The sequence below is a fragment of the Lissotriton vulgaris genome, chromosome 6 (genome assembly GCF_964263255.1).
Source record: "Lissotriton vulgaris chromosome 6, aLisVul1.2, whole genome shotgun sequence".
NCBI classification, from domain to species: domain Eukaryota; kingdom Metazoa; phylum Chordata; class Amphibia; order Caudata; family Salamandridae; genus Lissotriton; species Lissotriton vulgaris.
Window position 1 is genome coordinate 1332434668 of NC_141694.1, and position 23863 is coordinate 1332458530.

Below are 23863 nucleotides of genomic sequence, written 5' to 3' on the forward strand. Positions count from 1 at the left end.
CAGCCGACTGACATCTCTGTGAGGGGTGTCCAGTTTGTGACCAAGATGAGATTCTACATTGTTACCCACCAGGTAATGGGATTGCATCATCCAGTAAGTTTTTTTGGGCAGAACATTCACATACACCCAAGGCACATCAGTTAGGGTCTGCTCACTAGGAGTACACCAGATAGTTATATTATTTTATATGCTTGCATATATAGCTGTCACCGCACAATGGTGGAACTATTCGTTCTGTTCACTGTCTTGAGGCTTATATTAACCTTCATCTGCTTCTATCTATTGATCATTGCAGCACATATATTCTAAACAAGAATCACTTTGGTTCATTAAACATTGAAAATGTCCCTTTTTGTATTCTCTGTATATTTCTCAGAGCAGAAGAGAGCACGAGTACATGAGCAAAAGCTTCTAGGTCTGTCACCAAGGTTCCGAGGGAACAAGTTTGTCACGTTCAGTGGTTACCAGCACTGTTCACTCTCTGTCTAGGTTTAGGGTGCTTATGGTGGCACTGAGAGCTAGCTGGTCTAAGGGATAACATATCCTAAGGGGGTGCACAGAATCAGTCTGGCACCACCCCAATTTTTATGTCGTCCACAAACACGCAGTTCCTACTGATTAATGGAAACTACAAGGAATAATAACCCAAGTTATGCCACTTTGATCAGCCCAACGGTTGGACACATTGGGCACACTTGTTAAGAGGGTCGCATTGGCATCTCAAATGTAGGTGTACTGTGGAAAAAAGGGAAAATTCTCAGTTTCTCAGAGTTGCAGAAGGAAAATGATCTAGCCCAACAGTAAGTGTTTCAAAACATGCAAAAACGGCACGCCCTTATCAGAATCATCCCTGCACAGGGGGAGGTACTGGAAGCATCCCCAATAGAAGATCTGCTATTGTCCGAACTCATGAACAAGAAAGTCATATCCATGACCTATCAAAACTTTGTAATAACTTACCTGACCTACTCACATGACTCTGTGACCCCTGGCAGGAAGAAATCGGGCTGCTCGAAGACGATGAGTAGCAAACTGTGTTAATGTACCCCACGAGGAAGCCATACAACTCAGATTCCGTCTCATCCAGCTCAAAATTTTATATAGAACTTACTTAACCTGGAGCACTCTAACTAAATTAGAGAGTAGCAAAAACGCATATTGTCTCCGGCACTGTATGGAGGAGGCAACATTCCATCATGTGCTATGGAGCTGCCCCAACATATCACCATTCTGGAAAAATGTCACACGACAACTGCAAAACGCAATAGGGAAAGGAATCACACTAACACCCAAACTGGGACCCCTTAATGTATGGGATGCCCCAGATCTCTCTATTATAGAACAACAATGGGTCACATTGGGGTTCACATTAGTCAAACTTATTATAGCTCTGCGATGGGGGGGCCGGTGATGCACCAACTACGAAGGGATGGGCGAACAATATGGACAAATGCATGATTACAGAAAAAGAGGTTTTTAAAATCAGAGGCTGCCCCAAAAAAATGAGATTTAAAGTGGGGAAAATGGAGCTCAGAAAGAGGCGAGATCTGCATCTCTCCATCGATCACACTGGGAGGGGTCACAAGAAGTTGTACCTTAATAATGCCGCTGTCACTGGTGTCTTTGTTATGATGTGAAGCAACTCTTGTTTTTAATATGGAAAGTTATTGTGACCTCTACTGTACTATAAACCAACCAAAATTAATAAAAAGAATGTTAAAAAAAATGTTAGACTTGGTCCACTCATCAATGAGGGTGCGACACGGCCAGTCCTAGCCGGATACACACTGCATCCTGGTATCAATAATTTGACCGCAGCCCAGCTATGGGGATTATATATTACTCTAGTAACAATATACAGATGCCTAACACAGTTCTTGATGCGAACACTAACACTTACCCCTGCACGGGCTGTTAAAGCTGCACCACCACAATTGGCCACACCAGGCACAAGCTCATAAACACTGAATGCAGTTTTGGGAAAGGTTCCCACCACGAGGGGAGAAATTCCATTTTGGATTGCACAAAAACTAATCAGCTTGAAGCAGTATTTCCCCATACGGGCCTGCAGGAAAAACACAGAATATTGACAATTTGCTTGCCGGTGGGGGTTGGCTTACCCTATAGAGGACTATGCAACTTGGGGTACAGACTTTGCTGCAGTAAATAGAAGAAAATATGGTACCCCTTCTCTGGCTGTTCTACCTAAAGTATTCAATTCAATTCATAAAGCTTTATTCGATACATATGGAATGACCATAAAAGCACATAAATAACAAATATGATGACAAATATTGCAGAATGGAACAAAAATAAAAACACAAAATTTTAAATAACATTATTTTCCTGGCATTAATTGATTGATTTAAAAAGATAGCAGTATAAAAGCATATATCTGCAGATTGCATGTTAAAAATTAATCTCATTGCCTCATTAACAGTGCGTGAACCATATTTAACAAACAAGGGTTTTAAGTAGGCAATACGGTAATTCTTATAAAATTTACAGACCAATAAAAAGTGCAAGGTGCTCTGTTTTGATAGACCATCACATAGACAGGGACCGATCAGGTGTTTTGTAAGGTTGGGCAAAGCCACCAAATGGTGTACCAGTCCAAACCTTAGTCTAGTAAGTACAAATCTATGTGATGGCCTTGTCACCATAGCTAAATATGAAGGGTAACCTTCATTGACAATATGGCTATTATGAAATAGAGTGGAGGACAGTACCCCGGTTTTTGATATCCGCCTCCTTACTCTAAATGCTAAAAATGTTGATTTCAACTCCTTTTTGGGTATAGTAGTTGCAGCACTTGGATCGACCATAATGTTTATGTTAACAATTTCTGAGAAACAGTCGACAATATATTTTAACCGAGGGATTTTTAGATGATTGTCAAGGGAAAGACAATCTATTATAACAGATCTATTAAAATTGTTCTCATCCTTTAACCAGATGGAACGCCAAACCATAAGAGGCCTTAGGGATAGTAAATCAATCAGATAATTAATACCCAGTTCTCTATGGATCAGCTCAGTAGGGGCGGTGGGAGGTAAACAAAGGAGCTTTTTCAGAAAGGTGTTTTCCTCCGCCTGCAAGCTATAATCACAGCTATGTCCTCAGACGCCTGCCCCATACAACGCAGTTGACACACATCGGGCTTGATAGATCTGGAGCATATCCCTGGTACGTCTGTCCCCAATTTTGGCCGCAAACCTAAAAACCCCATGAGCATTTTTAGCCATTTTATTACGAACGTTGGTAAATTCGTTAGACCACTTTCTATCCTTTGAGAAGGTTATACCCAAATAACAGAATTTGTCTACATGTTGCACTTTTTGACTATCGATAAAAAAAGCATTAGATAATTTTCATTTGATCCCACAGGTCATAGTATGCGTTTTTCCCTTGTTGATGACCAGTTTCCTGTCTTTAATAAAAACGGAAAATCTGTCGATCAAACGTTGTAAACCAAGGGGTGTTCTTGAAAGTAGCACGGCGTCATCCGCATATAATAACACCGTCACTGTGACACCATTTACCTGGGGGGCATCAGCATTAACGGTTTTTAAAACTATCAATTTCATTAATAAATAACGTAAAAAGTAGAGGGGCAAGGACACAGCCCTGTCTTATACCTCTATTAACATTACATTTAGGGGTACACTCTCCTTTAGTGCCATAACGCACACTAGTTTGTAGCTTTTCATATAACCTAGCAAGAAAGAAGATTATACCCTCCGGGGCTCCAAGCTGTAACAGGGTCGGCCATAGGATGGAGTGGTCCACCAGGTCGAAAGCGCTGCTTAGATCTGCAAAGCAGAGATATAGTGAACAATGTTTGGCTTGCGTATACTTCCTGATCAGTAGGTCTAAATTTATGCACTGATCGTGTGTACCCCGTCACTTCCGGAATCCATACTGGCTATTAGCCAGAATCGCCTCTTGCTCTACCCACTCTTCCAATCTCGCCAACATAACTCTACTCATGATCTTAACTGAGGAGTCTAGGAGAGAGATAGGGCGATAATTTTTAACATCTGACCTATTCCCTTCTTATGTATCGGGATTATAATTGACTCCCCCCAGGTCGTGGGGGCCTCGATACATACAGCTGCATTAAAGACAATAGCCAGAAGAGGGCTCCACATCTCTGGTGCGGCTTTATAAACATCAATGGGAACACCATCTGGTCCTTGAGCCTTCCCCTCCCTTGCTTGCACGAATACCAAGTTCGACCTCATGGGCAGTAATGTCCAGAGGTACGACCGGCCAGTTACTAAGGTTGGTTTCGGTACATGTATCGGATTTAAAAATCATAGAAAAATGGGAAACCCACCCATCGCTGGTGACTAGAAGTAAGCTCTGGGGTATTTTCTTGAGGAAAGGGGAGTTGACCGCGGCCCAAAATAGAGCACAATTAGATAGTTCAGTGGCTTGATTAAGAGTTTCCCATTCCTGCTGCTGCAGCTCCCCCTACCTACATTTCAGAGCAAATTTATAATCTAATCTCAGCTTGATGATTAGTTTGGTATCCCTGGGGTTTGACGTCAAAGCATATTTTAATTCCGTTAAAAGTGTAGTACATGTATGGTCATCCAACCCGGTCCAAGTTTATGCTGTACTCTGTCGGGTTTAGTAAACCTGGCATCAATGCGTTTATTAATGCCATTAAACACATCCAAAACCCGGGCCGGTTCAATGCTATTTGACAATAGAGCTCAATAGTTCATCAGATTTTTCCCCTTTCCATCTCAGTCTCACACCGTTTGTTCTGTGGGGTTCCATATTTGTAACTGTCCTCACTGGGCAGACAGGCCTACCTCTCCAGAGTGTAGTTTCCAGAATAATACAATTATGATCACTCAGGGAAGAGACTTCAATCCTAGGGGCTGCACAGTAAGAGGACTATGTTAGAAGAAACAATTACATGGTCTATAATTGAGCAGGTATACTGATTCTTATAAGTGGGGACAATCTGGCCTTTTTCATCCTTAGAGAAATTTAAAATTTCTAGGTCCTAATCGCCCATGAATTTATTAAGTGTTTCACCATAGCTATTGTGGCGAAAATGCAGATCGTCCAGACCAGCATTGTTTTTGACCCCACAGACTTTTAGGGTTGACATTTCGCAAGTCGGGATATTAAAATCACCCACCCAAAAAAAATCAAAAGAAACATTTATTTCTGCAATCAAATTATCAATGGCAATAGCCAGATCCTTTACAACTTGCATCCTTGTGTTATCGAAAATATTATTATAAAAATTGAGGAGAAGTATATTACGCCCTTGTTTCTCATAGAGCCAGAGGATCTGGACGTGAGCACCCACAGTCAAATATCTTTTTACTGTAATGGACCGATTAATAGAAACTAAAATCAAAAGTCCACATTTAGCTCTTCCTGACATAGAGCCCTGTGCTACTAAATTATAAGAAACAAACCCCTCATAATTAACCACATCCGTACACCACGTTTCCTGGAAACAAACAATATCATAAGTATTAATCAAATTCGTCCAGCCCAAAACATCACCCTTAGAGTTCAACCCAGCAATATTTCAGCTAACGATAGATATGCCATAATTACCCCCTATCTTGATACTATCTAAAAAGGGCATTTCATGTTGTCCATCACCTGCGTTATGATCACCTTTTAATATATCTCTACTGACTACTACTGTGGTTGGGTAGGCCATCAGTACTGGTTGGGAGGCTACAGATTGTTTGCTTACTTCGGTCACCTGGCAAGCTAGGATCACCTCATGGGAAGAGCAACAATCTTGGCTAAGTCAATCGTTAGAGTCTAGGGAACTTAAAGCTTGGTAACGATTTAGCACTGGTATCTCAAATACAGGACGTGGGTTAGTACGTTTATTAGGCGTTTAAGGGCCTCCTCTACTTTTATCTAAGAGTTAATTAATAAGATGGCTATAAGAGAAACCAAGTGGGCGTAAACAAATACCCTTCTCAGAATATGGTAGTGTAGCTGCTCTTAGCAAGGCAGTTGCAGCATGTTGGGGATATTTAAAATTAACAATAACGCAGTCTCCTCTACTACTCTTTCTGGAGTTGCCAGTCCAGTTAACCCTTCTGGTAGTTAAAATCTGATCAGAATAGATCGTAGGAAACCCACATTGTCTATGGAGCCAGAACACAGTTTTATCTTTAAGGGATTCGTGTGATTCCGGTTGGTTCTGGTTCGAATGTTTATCAAAGGGTGGAACATTTGTTAAAACGACCACATATGGGGCACAGTCAGGAGGTAAGTTAATTGTATGGCTTCTCTTGACTTCTGTCAACACCGGGCCTCTCTCTGGTTCTACTGCCGGGTTCCTCCGGCACCCTATCGATTGGGGGTTAGGCATAGCTGTTTCTATCAAATTTATCACTCCAACGTCAGCTGGGTTAGGTACACTTCAAGCTGCTTTGCTAGCCCTAGGGCCCTTATCCACAGCCCCAGATCTCTTCACTGATTCAATATGAGCAGATAATAGGTCTCCTAACCTTGAGACCTCTGTGGAAATCAGATCTAGCTTTTCAGTTAGAGGTTTAATTGCCTTTTCTATTTTAGCACCCATTATACTGACTAGCAAATCGAACTGGTCAGCATTCATTTTTACTGTGCTACAGTTGTCTATTAGCTCCTCACTATCTTCAATACTTATTGGGGGCGTTTTAACTCCTTTTTTGTTTGGATTTCCGCCGCGTTTGGTTTGTGTTTTCCTACAACCCCTTCTTAGTCTTGGGACCGGGGACCTCTGAATGGGGGTATTGAAAATTTCCACCGGGGCAGTCGGTGTTATCACTTTTTGAACTGGGGCCTCCGGGTACGGAATTGCTAAGATCTTTGCTGATATCTATAGTTGGTACAGCCAGAGGTGTCGATGGCTCAATTGGCAGACTGCCCAAACCCAGCGATAATCGCCGTTCAGTTTTGTCAATTTCATTGTTTATTTTATTAACTGCTTTTAGCAAATAATTGTCGAGCGTAGCACTAACCAGCTCAAGGGGTTTTATTTCCCTTCCGTTTAGACATGTTTACATTAAGCAGCAAAACCAAGGATTATATAAAATTTGCAAAAAGCTATTATGAATGAAAACAAAATAAAACTGGTTAAACTATAACCCAGATTTCCTCATTGAGATAAAATACAGGATTTAAAAGCCACAGGCAAAGGACATTACAGTCAATAATATTGTTCCTGAGTCTCACTTTTTCTAATTGTCCTGATGATCGAAGACCAAGGGGTTTTGCCCAGCCCAGCCTCGTCCAACCACGGACGGCCACAGACGGTCCGCCCTTTGCCCGGGCTTAGCCCAGCGCTGCCCGCTCGCTGTCCCGCGACGCGGGGGGTGCTCTCAATTTGAAGCGCCTCCTGGCGCGAAAATACCTGGAGCGGCTTACTGTCGCAAGGAAGGTTGGGGCTTGTGGTCCCCCCCGCACTGCGGCCGCGCTGTGATCTTCGGGAGCAGCGGCGGCAGGGGGAGACCGACCGAAGGACCAACAGCGTGCGCCCGAACAGGAACCCAGCGTCTTGCCCAGGTAAAAGTTGTTCTACCTAAAGTATTGAAACAGGTCCAGAATGAGCACTGGGCAGCACCTGCCCTGGACATAGGAATAAAACTGTGAAGCAACTTTGCCACAGTATCTGCCATAATGTTGAGCAACATAAAAGGGGAAGCAGCAGCGTTAGCTATACGCCAAGACTCCCGCGCAGCATGAGCATGAATTACCTAAAATTATCGAAGAAACCTATGCTACACTGCGTAGAGACAATTTGGTGGCCAGACCTGGGAAACCACAATTAAAGAGTAATTCTGAAAAGGATAACTCTAAGCAAGCACCTGACTCTTCGACAAAGTGGAAGTGGAACAATAGGAAAAACAAGGATGAAACAAAAATACAGGGTGAGTCTCATGCACAGGAAGCCGCTGAGAACCGTTATCATTTACGAAACTGTGACAATGTTAAATTGCCTGACAGGTATTAGGATACTGATATATGTTCCTCTCGTTCCTTCCAGGATTCAGCTGAAAACCTTCGGAGAAAGGAGGACGGTCAGAGCACAGATTAGAAGAGCACATCGGGCTCCGAATGCTCGTCTGACTACACTATTCATTAAGAAGAAAAGCCTGAAACATTTAAACCTCAATTCCAAAAGGAGAAGGTAGCCGAACATACGGTCAGGCATGCCCCGGATATTGAGGACTCTTCTTCTGAACAGGGAATGGGCATTGACAATGCTGGAAGGTGTAGCAGAAGTCCCGATAGTTCACCAGAACCTGATGGATTGTCTAGTGGGAGTAATGTTGAGTAAGTACATCCTGGTGTAAACACCAGAAGCCAGGGTAAGCATTCCGCATAGTTTAGATGAAATTCAGCTATGGTTGGAGTGGGATATACCCAGGCTTATTAATGTCCTCTTTTAGGAGGAGGTTACTCAAGGATCCAATATTCTTCTGGTCGAAAAGGATTGGCCACCTGATTCAGTAATGGATTTCCAAACGGAGAAACAGTGATTTTACCAGCCTTTTCCGATCTCATTCCAGAATCAGATAAACATTCATATGCCAAGTAGTGGGCTCTAGTGCTAGCTTCTGCGTTATACCGCAACCATGTGGGGTGAGATGATGGTTCACCTTATCATGACATTCCATAGAGTACGACCTCACAACCTTATCAATATCCAATAAAAAAATTAAGCCAAACAACAAGTTAGGGAAATCCTAGAACAACTTAAATAGCACATTGTAATAGAAAGTTGCATCTCTTTAATGAACAATGCTTTGTTTCCATTAATGAAACCAGATCATTCATATTTTCTAGTATTAGATTAAAGAAATTTGAAAACAGCTACTAGCACATTTGCAGTACAAAACGCACAGAGTGCCACAATAATGAATAACATTGTGTGGAAAAAATACAAACCAACACTAAATATCTCGAATGGAGTTTTCTGCCAAAATATAGCACCTGGAAGCAGATATTTGACAGCCTTCAGCATGCTAGGTTCTCACAAACAGTTCTGCTGTTTAACCCAGGGGAATAAAAATAGCCCTGGGCTGTTCTCAGCCACAGAGACAGAACTACTTGAAAATTGTGATGGTGAGGCATTGTCCTATTTTGATTACATATATTTGATGTATGATGACCTTATGGAACACTTGCCCATAGTAGACTACATAATCCTGGGGTTTGCTCACAGGGCATATAAATTAAATATCTAAAAAAATAAAAAATTGCCCACCTGTGTCCTATTTTTGGGATATGAGCTGTCAAGTGAAGGCAAAAAACTGGCGACCCATTTTTGGGAAAAATGTGCGTTCCTTCAACCTCCAAATATTACAGTCCATATTAGGAATTTTCAATTTTAGCAGAAAATACATTCCAGATTATGCAGAATGGGTAAAACCATTCTAAGACTTGATACATCCAGAGTTTTCAAGCATACGCTTGACACAGGAACATACAGAAAAGTTGTGTTCGATTCAAACTTATGTTAACTTCCAAACACCTACACACACTTGCAAACAGACCAGGTGAACCTGTAATTGTGGGTACACATATGCAACGTTCAATAAAGGGGACACAGTACCAATAGCATATATATCTAATTTATTTACAAATGCTGAAATGCGTTTTGCACTTACTGAAAAAATACTGACAACAGCATAGATTGCTGTAGTAAGAAAGTGAGCCCTGGCTCAAGGGAAACGCATTATTGTTGTGACCTCCGGTTCCGTCCCTGGAAGCGGTCACCACAGCAAGCGTTCCTAACTCTAAAGCTTTACATCCACAATAGATACAATGGGCTAACTCACTCACTGCAACATATGTAGATTACAGATTTGATTCTATACTACAAATCCAAGCATTCCTGCAGTACGAAGAAGAATATCCCCTGTCTAATGAAATCAAGCCTTTAGACCATATGACTACATCATGTACACTGACGGTTCTGCTCAACCTGCTGTGGGGACAAAACACCAATACTCAGCCGCATGCGCAGTTGTAAAAGGGCATATGCATGATAGACCTTTCAATCATGAGAAAACCTACATGCAGTCACTCGGACATTGGCAGAATTTTAGGCCCTAGTACTGGTGCTACAGAATACAGATGTTGGATTCCCCACATTTATCGTGTGTGATTCGTATTATTGGGTGCAGTCATATAATGAGTATCTACATTATTACAGCCAGAAAGGATTCATTGATTCAAAAGGCTGCACTGTAAAGCACAAGGTGCTTTGGAAACAGGTGGCGAAGCTGAGAGAATGCTTGCCATGGGCTCATGTCATTTAAACACTGAGCCATCAATGCCGCGGTTGCTGCAATCACTCGTTCTAGTACGAGGATTGACTCAGAGGTTATGGTGCTGTCAATGCTGCTCGCAATGACACACACCTGCCGAAAGGCTTTCCACTCAAGTACTCCTACAAGTTAGATGCCCAAAACACAACTTATGCTCAGATTCCAGGAGTGGGAGATAAAGTAATTCCAAAAAGTGATCACAGACTGGGGCTAATTCTAGATGTACATGCACATGAGGCTCTGGCTTCTGCACATGCAGGGGTGGCTGCTTCAATTTCATTATTGCCGCAACGCTATTGGTGGCCAAGTCTTTACAAACAGACCATGGTCTTTTTCCTCAGATGCAACATCTGTCAGCAGATGAAGGGAACTACTGTGGCACATCCACCACAGATATTTCTACTGATCTCAAACAAGCCATTGGCTTGTGTTTACTTGAGACCATTGTGGCCCCCTATCATCAGATAGGGCTAACAAGTATATCTTGGTGGCTCTGGATTCCTGGTCTTGATTCCTTAGCCATAGCAATCGGCTGATGCAGGAACTGTTATAAAGAATCTGTGAGTCTTCATCTGGACATACGCCGTTAGCACATTACACTCCGACCAGGGTCCGGTGTTTAGCTCTTGGGCTAACAAAGAGTTCATGGGAAGTTTGGATGTGACCCTGTGTTTCTTGTCTCCATGCAATGCCAAGGGAAATGGCGTAGTGGAGAGGAAAAATCGTGACTTAAAGCAGTCTTTGACAGTAAGGGTCCTAGGCTCTGGTCCCATTTAAGTCCATCACCTACATTGGGTCCGGGGGGCTTTAACTAACAAGCCAAAAAAGTCCCTGGGTGTTGGGACTCCCTATGAGATATTGTTTGGGGTTAAGATGTAGGTTCCAGACTGTGACAATGCCGCACAGGGGCAGCAGAAATAACATTGACATCAACGAAGGTTTGGCTGCTTTACAGGAACAGAATGACTTCTGGGACAAACAAAGCAGCATCCAAGTAAAAAGCACCATCACTGGTGAGGTGAAGGTAGTTCTGGCAAGGCCCGGCTGGATTTAGAAAGTCGGGGGTCTCTTCAGAGATAAGATTGCGGACAAAAAGGAGTTTGGGTCATCATACAGAGTGCCTGTCCTTGCTGTTGAAGGTACTTCTTCCGCCTCTTGCCATCCGTCGAGACAAACTGTCTCCATTGATCTGATCAAACCACATTATCTGGTTGTTTCTAAACAGTAAGCCACATGGCCTGCTTGGTAACTGCCAGTCTCTGTCACTACCATACAGGAGGTTCAGATGTAATTTTTAATTACAAATTAAGCCTGCTCTCTTCAACAGGAGACAACACTAAACAACAATGAAGTATGTCTTCTTCCTGTTGCAAAACCATGACAACTGTACAGTCAACAAGTACAGAAACACAGATTTCAATTCGGAGCCCTGAAAAAAACAAGGTCTACATTAACGTACTACAGATCAAGTCTTCATCAAGTTCAAGCCAACCCACTGAGCTGCCAAAGACAGACTGGGCAGCTTCTGGTCACTTCTACAACTTTGATCACTTCTCCGACAAATCGGAGAAACCTCCGCCCCTCGGCCCTTGCCTTTTGAGCTAAAGGGGCATGTCGTCCATCTTTGGTTGAAAAGAAAGTACCTTTTTTCTCTTTGGTTACACTTTTGAATTACAATTGCATTAGTTTTCCTGGTCCTTTGGAATGGTTTTGTGGCAGTGTTCTGCCAGCTTCTGAACAGACATTTTTCCCCAGAACGCTCTGCAGTACACATGGTAAATTTGGTTCTAAAACCACACACATCATCACACAGAGATTTGTCCCTCAAGAACATTTTAGTTGTTCCAATTCCGGTGGGATTGTATGGGATAAAGTATCATTTGATGTGCACGCCATACTGAACTTTTACAAATTCCACACTTGCTTAAAATTTCTTTTAATGACATTATCACCCCAGTACTGTTTTTGATGACTGGGACATTGATGCAGTGTATAAAGTGCTAGAAGATCTAGTAAAATTAAACTTTTTTCTTCTGATAAGTTATATGATGGTACAGCTAACTTTGATGAGAGGTTGTGTTTTCAACATTACGGACATTATTTTCTACACAAAGCTAGTATTTTTCGTGATGTTTTCAACTTTACACAATGGGAACATTGCCCTAAACCACCAAGGGGTAGTTCAAAAACATTTGACAGAACTTTGATTATTTTTCTTGGTATGACATCTCTCGCCCAGCCTCTTTTTATTATAGGCTTGCACCATCACCTGCAAAGAAAAATATGTAAACAGACACTAATCTTATTTTCTCCGCTTCTTTCCTTTCCCAACTCTTTGAACAAGGTTTCAACTTTAATAGGGACACAATAGATGGGAAATGTATTTGGGGGACCAAGGATTGGGAGGTTCAGGGAAATGAGGCTTTATGTAGAGCCTGTTTAATACCATAACAAATTAGTTTCCTGATCAAATCTGTACAACAGAAAACGCGTCTTGGCCTGGAAAAGATAAAAGATTTGAACACACCACGGGTTCCCACTGTTATGCAATTTGAGAAATGGCAGCAGTTAACACAGTACATTGAGGATACCAAAGACAGCATGCTTTGTAAGAGTAAGTATAACTCATTAGACCCCAATTGGAAGGGATGGTTAAGTCTGGCCATTAGACACAAAGAAATGTCAGGCTTGATTCCTGGGTAACAGCAAAGGATTTATTGCAAATAACCCAGCATGTGGCAAAAACCACGTAAAAAAACACTTTCTTTATGCCGTCTATAATGAGAATAATTCAAGAGGAGGCTGATGAAAGACTGCGTGAAATTGTGAGGGCCAACTTAGAACAGGCTCTTGGAGTAGTGGACAACGGTATGACTACTTATTCTCCAGGATATATTCCTTGGGTAACATTGTATCATCCACAATAGACTAAATACAGCAAGACATGTCTGCATTACAACACAGAAGTCCCAACTTAGGTCTATCCTATTGTTTTGCTGGACAATACAGATTCTAAGTTCTGGCTACGTAAAGTAACAACACATTAACATCACAACTCTATTTTCACCTTACCACCTTTCAAAACAACAGATAGCTATAGCACGGAAGGGTGCAAAATACACTATGTTACAAAGAGTGGAGAAATTACCTTTTATAGTTGCTGAAATAGCATCCTCGGATTGGATAATTCATGGGTACATTATACTACCAATCTGGACATTCCACTTTCCATTCTGTCTGCAACACCATCACGTGGGCAGACATGAAGCGTTAGGTGAAGGGTTTATATATGAATATTGGGAACTTCCTTTAAAATTCCAGTGTCGGAATAAGGATACTGAAGTTTTGATCAAAGGTTTAGACTGCAAGAATACATTGAGTGGGTCCCTCATATGCAAAGATGTTTAGTTGTGTGGAGGATGTAATGCATCTGGAGCACACTTGTCTTGATAACTGAAAAGCTCTCCAGCAGCCGTGATACATTCGACTTTCAGATTACTCTCAAATGGGAGTTACCTAATGTTGAACAGTCAAAGTTCCTCCCAACGAGGCAGAGCGAAGGGTAGGCTCCCGGCACCTGTTTCTCAGGAAAACTCATGACGTTACCTTTTGTATTGATCATTGCTCTGCATAACTATTGATGAGGCGTGACTTGGACCCGAATTGGGTTTGTCCCATGATTTGTATTATTAAGGTATCTCATTGAAAGGTCATCAGAGTGATTGGCTCACTTTCCCATACCCAACCACAAGTGTAGATAGTGCATCAAGATAGGTCCTGAAGTGATTTACACAAATCAGGCAAGAAACATGTTGGCCATGACTACACACATATAGACACCGCCGACCATTATAACCGGCGTTATTCCTATTCTGGTTTCAATTGAGACGATTAAAATTCATTTTCATTTTGGAGCACCACCTCGCCCCATTTTATTTGTCCTCACATCGCCTAAAATCTACACCACTAGGCCCCTCACATGCCACTCACACGCACCTCACCTATACGGTTTAGGAAAAAGATATCTGACAAAGAGCGCCCCAAAGGGTGCCCGTCAGGACGAGGAGCAAGCCATATGATGAAGCATGACATCCAAATGGGTGTGTGAGGGCCCGACTTCCCAAATTGGGAGACACCCACACTCCACCACTGAGTAAGTGTGTTGATTAACCTAGCCTCCTTCTCTTCTTTCCCCACCCTACAGGAACTGCATACTCCTTTGGTGCTACTAACCTTTTAATGCACATATCACTGTTTGGCACCCCAGTTTGGACCCAGCCATATGCAAATCAGTCTTGACCCTGCGCTCATGGGAACAGTCCAGCCCAAACTGGCAAGCCAGGTCCTTCCTTGACCGGAAACAAGCATCCTGGTACCGGTTACAGGGTATTACCCCTAGCTTGAATCCAGTGGCACAGCGAGCAAGGGACCACGTCTGAGCAGGGTCAAGATTGATTTGCAAATGGCTAGGTCCAAACTGGGGTGGCATAGTGAGCACAAGAATTATGGGTTAAACCCAGGTCTGTGACTGGGGGTGAGTGGTTAAAAAGTTTCAGCACTCCATCCATCATTTTGTTGTGTTTGCTAAATTCTCCCTAAGTGGCCAAGGCCATGCCCAGAAATGGTTCCCCCGCTCGATGTGCCTTTTGATTCAAGCTAGCCTAGCTGTTGAGGGGTGAAACCCCAAAACCCATCCCAGGATAGTTTTTGAGGTCCAGGGAGGACCTGGCCTGGCAGTTCGGACCCATGAGGAGCAGGATCAATAATTATTTGCATATGGCTGGGTCCAAACTGGGGTAGCGTAGTGAGCAAATGACCAATGGATTAAACCCAGATCTATGGCTGGGGGTGAGTGGTTGAAAAGTTTCAGCACTCTGTCCATCATTTTGTAATGTTTGCTATGTTCAAACGAATCCTAACTCCTTTAACAATGCTATTGATGTATGGGATTGTCCTTATTTTCTTATTCAAATTTGTCTTGTTTCTAAAATATGGGTGTAAGAATAAAGAAGAATCATTAAAAAGAAAAGGAAAATATTTCGAAGAGGAGGATGCCAAAGATTGTGTTTGCAATCAGCTTACATTAATGAAAGAATCAACCCGAAAAAGCAGAACGGGTTGCCGGCTCGGTTATAATTGTTGACTAATTTTATGGTGTTTTTAGTGAATATAAAATAATCAGGAGGGGATGTAGTGAGAGAATTGTTTTATGCATTTGTGTTTTCGTGCATTATTAACAATGTACAAAAATGTGGTCTTTTATTGATTCTACATGTACAAACTGATATTGTGTAGATTTTTTATGAATCTAAGAAGCTGTATTTTCCTGACCCTTGTTATAGGCCTCAATTAGAGCCAGACAGCCATTTCATTCAAGATGAATTACCCTTTGTCTCTTTTTCCACCTGTACAGGTCTCTCCTTGCAATTTGTGCAGCACATAGTCAATCTACGATGTACTTGTTTATTTTAACTGTCATTGTTTATGCTGGCCACAGTAAACTTTCCATGGCTCTGTTACAAACTGCAATTGTAATATCTCAAGGTCCTAGTGCTGGCCCACTGCCCCGCATTCATTCAAAGAACATGTTATTGTTCATGTATCTAGTTTGCTCTGTTACAGGTTGCAGGGATCTGTTAGCATGAGCTGAAAGCCATTTTGTACTTGGCTGCCATTTTAGTTAGCCATGTACTCGCCATGTGCTTTTTTCCTCCTCTAGAGCCTTGCACATGCGCAGAGGGGCCTAGCTAGTAGAATGCACCTGCTCCTAGTATAGAACTATCAGGCTATTCTTACTAATGTGCTCAGTTTGGACTCTCCTCCCACTTTGTTGAGCAAGCGAATCTTGTACCCATATTAGTCATTTTGCATGCTGGTACATGCCAGGACCTTCCCTTGGTTTTATGCTGACTAATGTAACCTAAGCATATATAAGGCCCCTGTTTTCTGTACTCCTTAGAATGCCTCCTACAGTTCCTGAGGGTACTGTGTGACTTAGGGCCCGATGTAGGTAATTCATATTTACCGACTCTTAAATACCGAATTTTACCGATTCGGTATTTAAGAGTCGGTAAATATGAAGGGGGGAGATGTAGGTAATTCGATTTTAAGAATTACCGAATCGGTAGGATTTGGTATTTACCGATTCGGTAAATACCGAATCGGTATTACCCATTGATTCCTATGGGCCATGAAGCCCATAGGAATCAATGGGCAATACCGATTCGGTATTTACCGAATCAGTAAATACCGAATCCTGCAAGGGTGCAGGGGGTGTCACTTTGACATCCTCTAGCACCCCAATTCCGGACTTGTGTGCCATGTGGCACACAGACATGCCCTAAGGGCATGTCTGTGTGTCCCATTGCACAGGTGTGCATGCACACCTGAATTCAGTATTTTACCACCCAATTGGATTGGGTGGTAAAATACCGATTCTTAAGGGCCTGTGACACTCTTAGGAGTGTCACCTACATGTGGATTTACCGAATCGGTAAAATTACCGATTGGGTATTTTACAGAATCAGTAAATTTACTGAATCGGTTAATTTACCGATTCTGTAAAATGATGGCCCCTACATGCCAAATCCTAAATACCGGTCGGTAACGGCCGAAATCGGACGTTACCAACCGGTATTTTTTCTCCTACATCTGGCCCATAGTCTCCCTCATCTGAGGTGAATAATAGATATCTTTTATATTACAGCTTCAGTGCCAATCTCTTCTTTGTTGGTTTAAAGAACCAGGTGTATCAGTGAGACCCCTGAGTAGGTTTCTATTTTCTACAGCTCTACCATCTCCAGATGGAATTAGTATAGAAGGAGGAGAATTCATGTAGTGGGATAGTGTTTAGGCGCTAGGGTAATAAGTGTATTACTAATTATGCTCTGAATTGCAGAAGTAACCTTTTTCATCACACCACAGTGATTCTATAGCTGTCAATTTAATATGCACAAAAAATCTATAAAAATCCAAAATTTTGAGGGTGAGGGAGAGATCTTTCCTATGCTACTAGGGATCCTGTCCAATTCTCTCTTGATTTTGCTGCTCACTAAGGACTTAGAATAATTATGACTTTATACTTGTCTCTAATGCTCTCTATTTGCTGAGAGCCTTTGTGGGACTGATTCTGTACTGCTTATTTTTGAATCTTTGTAGTAAATCCCTCTAACTGTCTCACTGACCTAAAATTCAGTTTTTGAGCCTGGGCCCTTTTATTTAATTCATGGTATTCCGGATTTGATGCGTTGGGAGGTGCCTTCGATGGCTTTGGAAGTATATTCCGATGGTGGATTGTGACTTAAAGACTAAAGATAGAAAGTAAAATCTTTTACCAAGACAAACCTGATTAGTGTATCTGACCCACACTCCATAGTAGTAAGCCTCAAATTGAATATATATTTCCTTTTCTACTGCAACCATTGACTGACATTGGAACTTAATGCTTCTACTTAAAACTTTAAAAGTGCATATGTCTGGTTCCCCATATTGTTTTTTGTAATTGTTGTGTCATTTTGTTTATTGAATTATTCTTTAGTTCTTCTTTGTTTTGGTGTTTTATCTTTTTGCATTTCAACTATATTAGTGTTTTAGTATTGCATAAATACTTTACACATTTCCTCTAAGTTAAGCCCGTCTGCTTTATGCCATAGCTACCAGGGTGTTGGACTCAGGTTTACTTAGTGACACTGGTAGTTCACAATGACAAGGACTGTGCTTATTACTTGTAGTGGGTTCTTATACCCCTCAACTAATAACCCAATTTCTTACACACACACAAAACCTCAGGATCACATCCTCTTCCTCCTACCTATTTACATGCAGGCCTGTGGCACCCGTGTTAGCTTCCCCTTATTCGCAGACAACAGTTGGGCATATTTAGGCATGGGAGAAAGGACTGCTGTACACACACTGTGCCAGTCATTTCATCTCCTTCTCACACCAAGCCTTAGAAAGAGTAGGTAGTCACCTTGTGGGTGAGAACTTTTCTTACCCTGAACACTAACAAAAATGCTTTGTTTTGCAGTTGATGAATGCCTCATGTAGTCTGAATAAGCAAGTCTCTGAGAAATTGAAGGCATCACTCTTTCATACAGAGTGAGAGACAGAGGAAGAGAAGGCGAAAGAGCTAAAATGGGGAGTAAGAAAAGGAGGGAGAAAGGAAGAGGGGGAGCAAAGAAAGAAAAGGTAGAGAAAGAGAAATTAGAATGATCAGAAACTGAAGATGAAGAGGCAAAGTGGAAGAGTGGATAGAGAGAAGGAGGAGAGAAAAGGCACAAGGACGAAAGAGATATTGATATTAATATGTTATCTATTTTCTCCAGGCTCCATGTCATCTGATTTTCCTTATCAACAGAGCTATCTCAGGCCTCGAAATGCCCACTTGCAATTGCAAGACAGGTCGATGTTGAGCTCTTTTTAGCACCTTCTAGTCCCATCTGCCATAAACCTAGGCTGGAAAGGAACAGGTGTTCTGTTCATTCAGAATATGAATGAGCAATAAGGATGCCATCAAATCTTTTTTTTATCTTGGCACATTTGCTGTCTATTCAAGGGAAGAGGTCAAATGTCAGTTTGTCTTTTAACTAATTGCTACTTGGAAAATTAGGTTTATTTTCCTCTCTCTTACTAGAGTTAGAGTTTTTTGTCAAGTGAGCTGTCTGAAGATGTCAGTTATTTTTCTATAACACATAACATTTATTTAAATAGCCTGTAAATTACTATTACAAATATTTCAAGATATATCATGAATTACAAAAGCAAATCGTTTTTAAATTAAGAAGTGTGATGCAAACAAAGGGTTGAATAGGAGCAAAACAAACCAGAACACTTTACTTGGTGATTTGCAAATCACACATATTTGCAGAATCTCTACTTCCAAACATTATTGTTTGTACACTATATAGTTTTATCAGTAAAACCATATCAGTGGGAAAGTTTGTGGACATGTCAATGTTAAATCTGCTGTTTAAAAATGACAGTGTGCTACCACTTCATTCTTTAGTTATGTATTTTTAAAAAGTGATAGGTTTTAAACATGATTGGAGAAACATTCCTGCCCCTGCGCGGATGACAATGCTGGTAATGAACTAAGAGGCACATCAAGGGTCATGTGTATCCTATATGTGACTAGATTTGTATTACATATGGAAAAAAAGTTGAGTCTATTAAATCAAACAAAAGAGTTTTTTGTACAGCACACATGCTGAACATTCACATTTGAAGCTCTCATATGTGATAATGAAGAAAATAGGGGCTCAATGAATTTAATTATTTGCCCACGATCACATCATTTGAAAACAGTTTATGGATCAAGAGCATTACAAATAAGTTGAGTAGATTATTCAAGACACTAGACCTGCAGGTCTAATAACATTTTATATGATTTTTCAAGGCCTGTATCTTTTATTTTATTCGCGAAGTTGTGTACAAAACACCTAAGCCTTTTGTAGAGTAAACAGATCTAGTGCTAGATGTAAAAAACGCATACAGAGAAATCTATCATTCCACAATCAACCAGCAGTAGGCCCCAAACTCAGCAGTCAGAGATCCTTGAAATGCTGTTATTCAATCCACATTGATATTAATCCACTCAGCAGATAGAACCAAACATGAAATGCACCACACAATCTCGAGTAGCAATCTCTAGAAAGAACCAATACTATTCCCAAAATCTTTTCAAGATTGACCACGGACTACAGTGCGGCAGAGTGAGAGGGCAGATAAAATTGTAAGAGAACTTCTGTAGTAGGGGATCTCTGTGTATAGTCATAATCTAGTGAATAGTCCCGCCCATGTGCGTGGACCCCGGCAATCAAAAATAATCTCTTAAATTGTCAAATCATGCAGAAACTGCAAAGACACTTAACACCATCGATGCTAGTGTTATTTTCCTAGTGTGCTGAGTTATGTTGATTCCCATTGTTCATGACGAGCTCAGCTCGTCATGAGTGTATGGAGGTGTACACCATGACGAGCTGAGCTCGTCATGAGCGTCGAAGGAGTTAAGAGAGAATTTAAAGACAAATAATGCAGCCTATATCCACAGGCTACACTGTCCAGTACTTCAACTAGAAATTCCACCAAAAAAACACCACACATAATACAGCCTGCCCAGTTTCTACCATAGAGAAACTTGCCTGCCCCAGTAAAAGACTCTGGAATGATAGAGAGGAAGGTAGGGACAGACAAGCCCCATAGGCTGCCATTATGTGGCTTAAATAGGATACTGTGCCTTTAAGAGAACTTTCCAGAACTTCTCCCAGTATCCCAGAATGCATAGCAGGTCCCTCTACTTTCAGTTCTTTTTTCCGGCTCCTGCTTACAGGACCCTGGCATTGAGCTCTCCCTTGTTTCAAGGGTTTATTGAATATTTTGGCACTTTTGTGTTTTAAAAGTGTTTCAGTTTACTCTCTTTCTCTTTTGTGTGCTGATTTAGGCGTTTTAGGGCTCTAAAGTGCCTGGCCTTTTTGATAAGTGTCCAACATGTGGGAGGAAGAAGGCCAAGAGTGATCCCCACGATGTCTGCATCGTCTGCCTCCCTGAAGATCATGTCCCTGAGGACTGTGTCATCTGCCAGCAGTTTACTGCTCGGACTCTGAGGGACAGAATGAAGATCAGGCTTTCTGGCCTTGAGGAGAGACGTCTGCAGGCTGCAGGTGGGTCTGGGCAGGCTGGGAAGGTTCCCTCTGCCTCTGCTGAGGCCTCTGGGGGGCTCCCCAGGGGCAGGAAGTCCAGCAAACGGTCCCGGTCTCTGTCGACGTTGATTGCATCGACAACGACGTCGAGAGGGATGACGGCGGTGTGCTCCCCTTCTCCCCAGGGCTCCGGGTCGAGACGGCGTGACGGCTCGACGTCGAAGGGCCTGGAGAGGTCGCCGTCGAAGCCACAGTCGACGTCATTGTCGACGTCAAGGTCTTCCTATCGACGTCGAAGACGAAGCGACAAGCATCGGCGCTCGCCGTCGAGGCGACAGCGCCGATCGCCGTCGAAGTACCAGTCGACGTCGAGGGGCTCCTCGACGTCGAGAGCGTCTAGACGGCGGAATCGACGCTCGTCGTCGAGGAAGGAACGTTCGACGTCGCGGAGGCGGCGTACGACGTCACGGAGGAAGAGGTCGACGTCGAGGAGTCGACGGTCGACGTCGAGGAAGAGGAGGTCGACGTCGCGGAGGCGGCGTTCGACGCCGGAGTCGCGGAGGCGACGTTCGACGCCAGAAAAGCGACGCTCAGCGTCGAGAAGAAAGAGGTCGGCGTCTGGGAGTCGTTCTGCCTCTCCAAAATGGAGCAAGAGGGATTCTGGTCCCAGAAGTCAGACTGTTTCTAGTGGAGGGCGCAAGAGGAAGCAATCACCTGCTGAGGGGGCTGGATCTCAGCCACCTTCGCCTAAGGGGTCACCGGGCTCGGTGTACTCAGAGGTGTACACGCCACCACCCCCACCTGTTCCTAAGGAGGATCCTCCACCCAACCCTCCACTTCCGTCTGGCGATCCACTGCCACCAGTTCCTCCGCATGGGCCCACCCCGCAGCCGAGGGTTCCTCCGCCGAGGTCCACTTCGCTGCCGTCTTTGCCTGTACCTCCTAAGGGGACCCCAAAACCTAAACCCCGAGAGGAGCCAAGGAAGACCCCACCACGGAAACCGGTGGAGCGGCCACGGGCTGCCAGGTCTCGCTCTCGCTCTGGGAGAAGGGAGAGATCGCGACACAGATCGTCCACGAGGTCGAGACGCCGCCATAGGAGGTGTGAATCTCGCTCCCACACAAGGTCCTCTGGTACCAGAGACTATTCTCCTACCTTGTCGGAGTCACCGGACACGAGGGTGTCCCCGATTGATGACCTGGTGGCGTTCCATGATGTCCTTTTAAGGGGCGCGGCGAAGTTGGGCATATCCTTGACGGTGCCTGCTCCTAAAACTTCGGTCATTTTTGAGACATTACATCAAAAACACCTGTCTCGTCCTCTCCTGCCTCTGGTGCCGGGCCTGGAAGAACCGGCTATGGCCCTTTTTCTCACCCCTGCGGTGACGAAGGCGGCTCCATCGAGACTGCTGAAGAAGTACCGGGCTCCCGACTCGGACCCGGCCTTTCTGAGGGCGGAACCCCCTCCAGACTCTGTAATTGTGACGGCGGCCCGCAAGCAACATGCCACCTCCCCGTCATCCACAGTTCCCCCGGATAAGGAGTCCAGATGGATGGATTCGGCAGGGAGGAAAGTGTGTGGAACATCGGCTACCTCCATGAAGGCTGCGAGTGCCACGGCGCTGTTGGGACGCTACGACCGCGCCCTCTGGGACTCCCTCCAGCAGTTTGCGGAGATGTTACCCCGCGAGAAGCGCGAGGACTTCCAGGAAGTGCTGAATGAAGGGATGCTGGTGGCTAACCAGATTATCAGCGCGGCAGCGGACTCTTCCTTGTTGGCAGCTCATGGGTTTTGCCATGGGGTCAACCAACGACGTCACGCCTGGCTCCGTCTTACGTCCCTGAAACCGGACGCACAGCAGAGGGTGGCCAACCTACCATTCTCCGGCGAGACCCTCTTCGGGAAGCATGCGGACGATGAAATGGCCCGCATGAAGGCGGAGGCCGAAACGCTCACGGCTGTGGGCCTGGAGAAGCCTAAAGACACGAAGAAGTCGTACCGCCCGTTCCAACGGCGGTTCGGTGGACAAGGCAGAGGACGTGGCCAGGCTTCGGGACAGTCGCAACAACAACCACAGTTCCGTAAGCCATTCCAGAAGCGCCAGAAGGGCAGAGGAGGCCAGCAGTCGGCTCCGGCGCCCAAGGGCCAGGCTGGGTCTAGGCCCTAGGAACCTACTTCCCCCGGATCTGTTACCCACTCCGGTAGGGGGAAGCATTCAATTTTTTCTGGCAGAGTGGAGAAAAATTACTCAGGACAAGTGGGTGCTGAATATTGTTTGCAATGGATACAGTCTTCTGTTCACCAGCCCTCCTCCAGCAATTCCACCGGTCAGCTCGCAGTTTCAGCTGTGCAAGCTTCAGGCGGAAGCGGATATCCTGTTAAGGAAAAGGGCGATAGAAGACGTACCTCTGTCTCAGAGAGGAAGAGGTCTGTACTCCCGGTTCTTTCTGGTTCGCAAAAAGGACAAGAACGAGTTCAGGCCCATTCTGGATTTGCGACAGGCAAACAAATGGATTCACAGGGAAAAGTTTCGCATGCTGTCGTTGCATCAGTTTTATCCTCAGTTGCAACAGGGGGATTGGCTATGTGCTATAGACCTACAGGATGCTTACTTCCATGTGCCCATTGCACACAAACACAGGAAGTTTCTGCGGTTCCAAGTCGGCGCCAATCATTATCAATACACAGTACTCCCATTCGGACTGAAGTCTGCGCCGAGAACATTCTCGAAGTGCATGGCGGTGGTAGCAGCACACCTGAGGAAGAACAAGGTGTTCGTCTACCCGTACCTGGACGATTGGTTGATCAAGGCATCCTCCTTCTCGGAAGCGCGAGCACATTTCCAGAAGACGTGCGTTCTCTTGAACAAGCTGGGGCTGCACATCAACATGGCCAAGTCTGTCCCGACT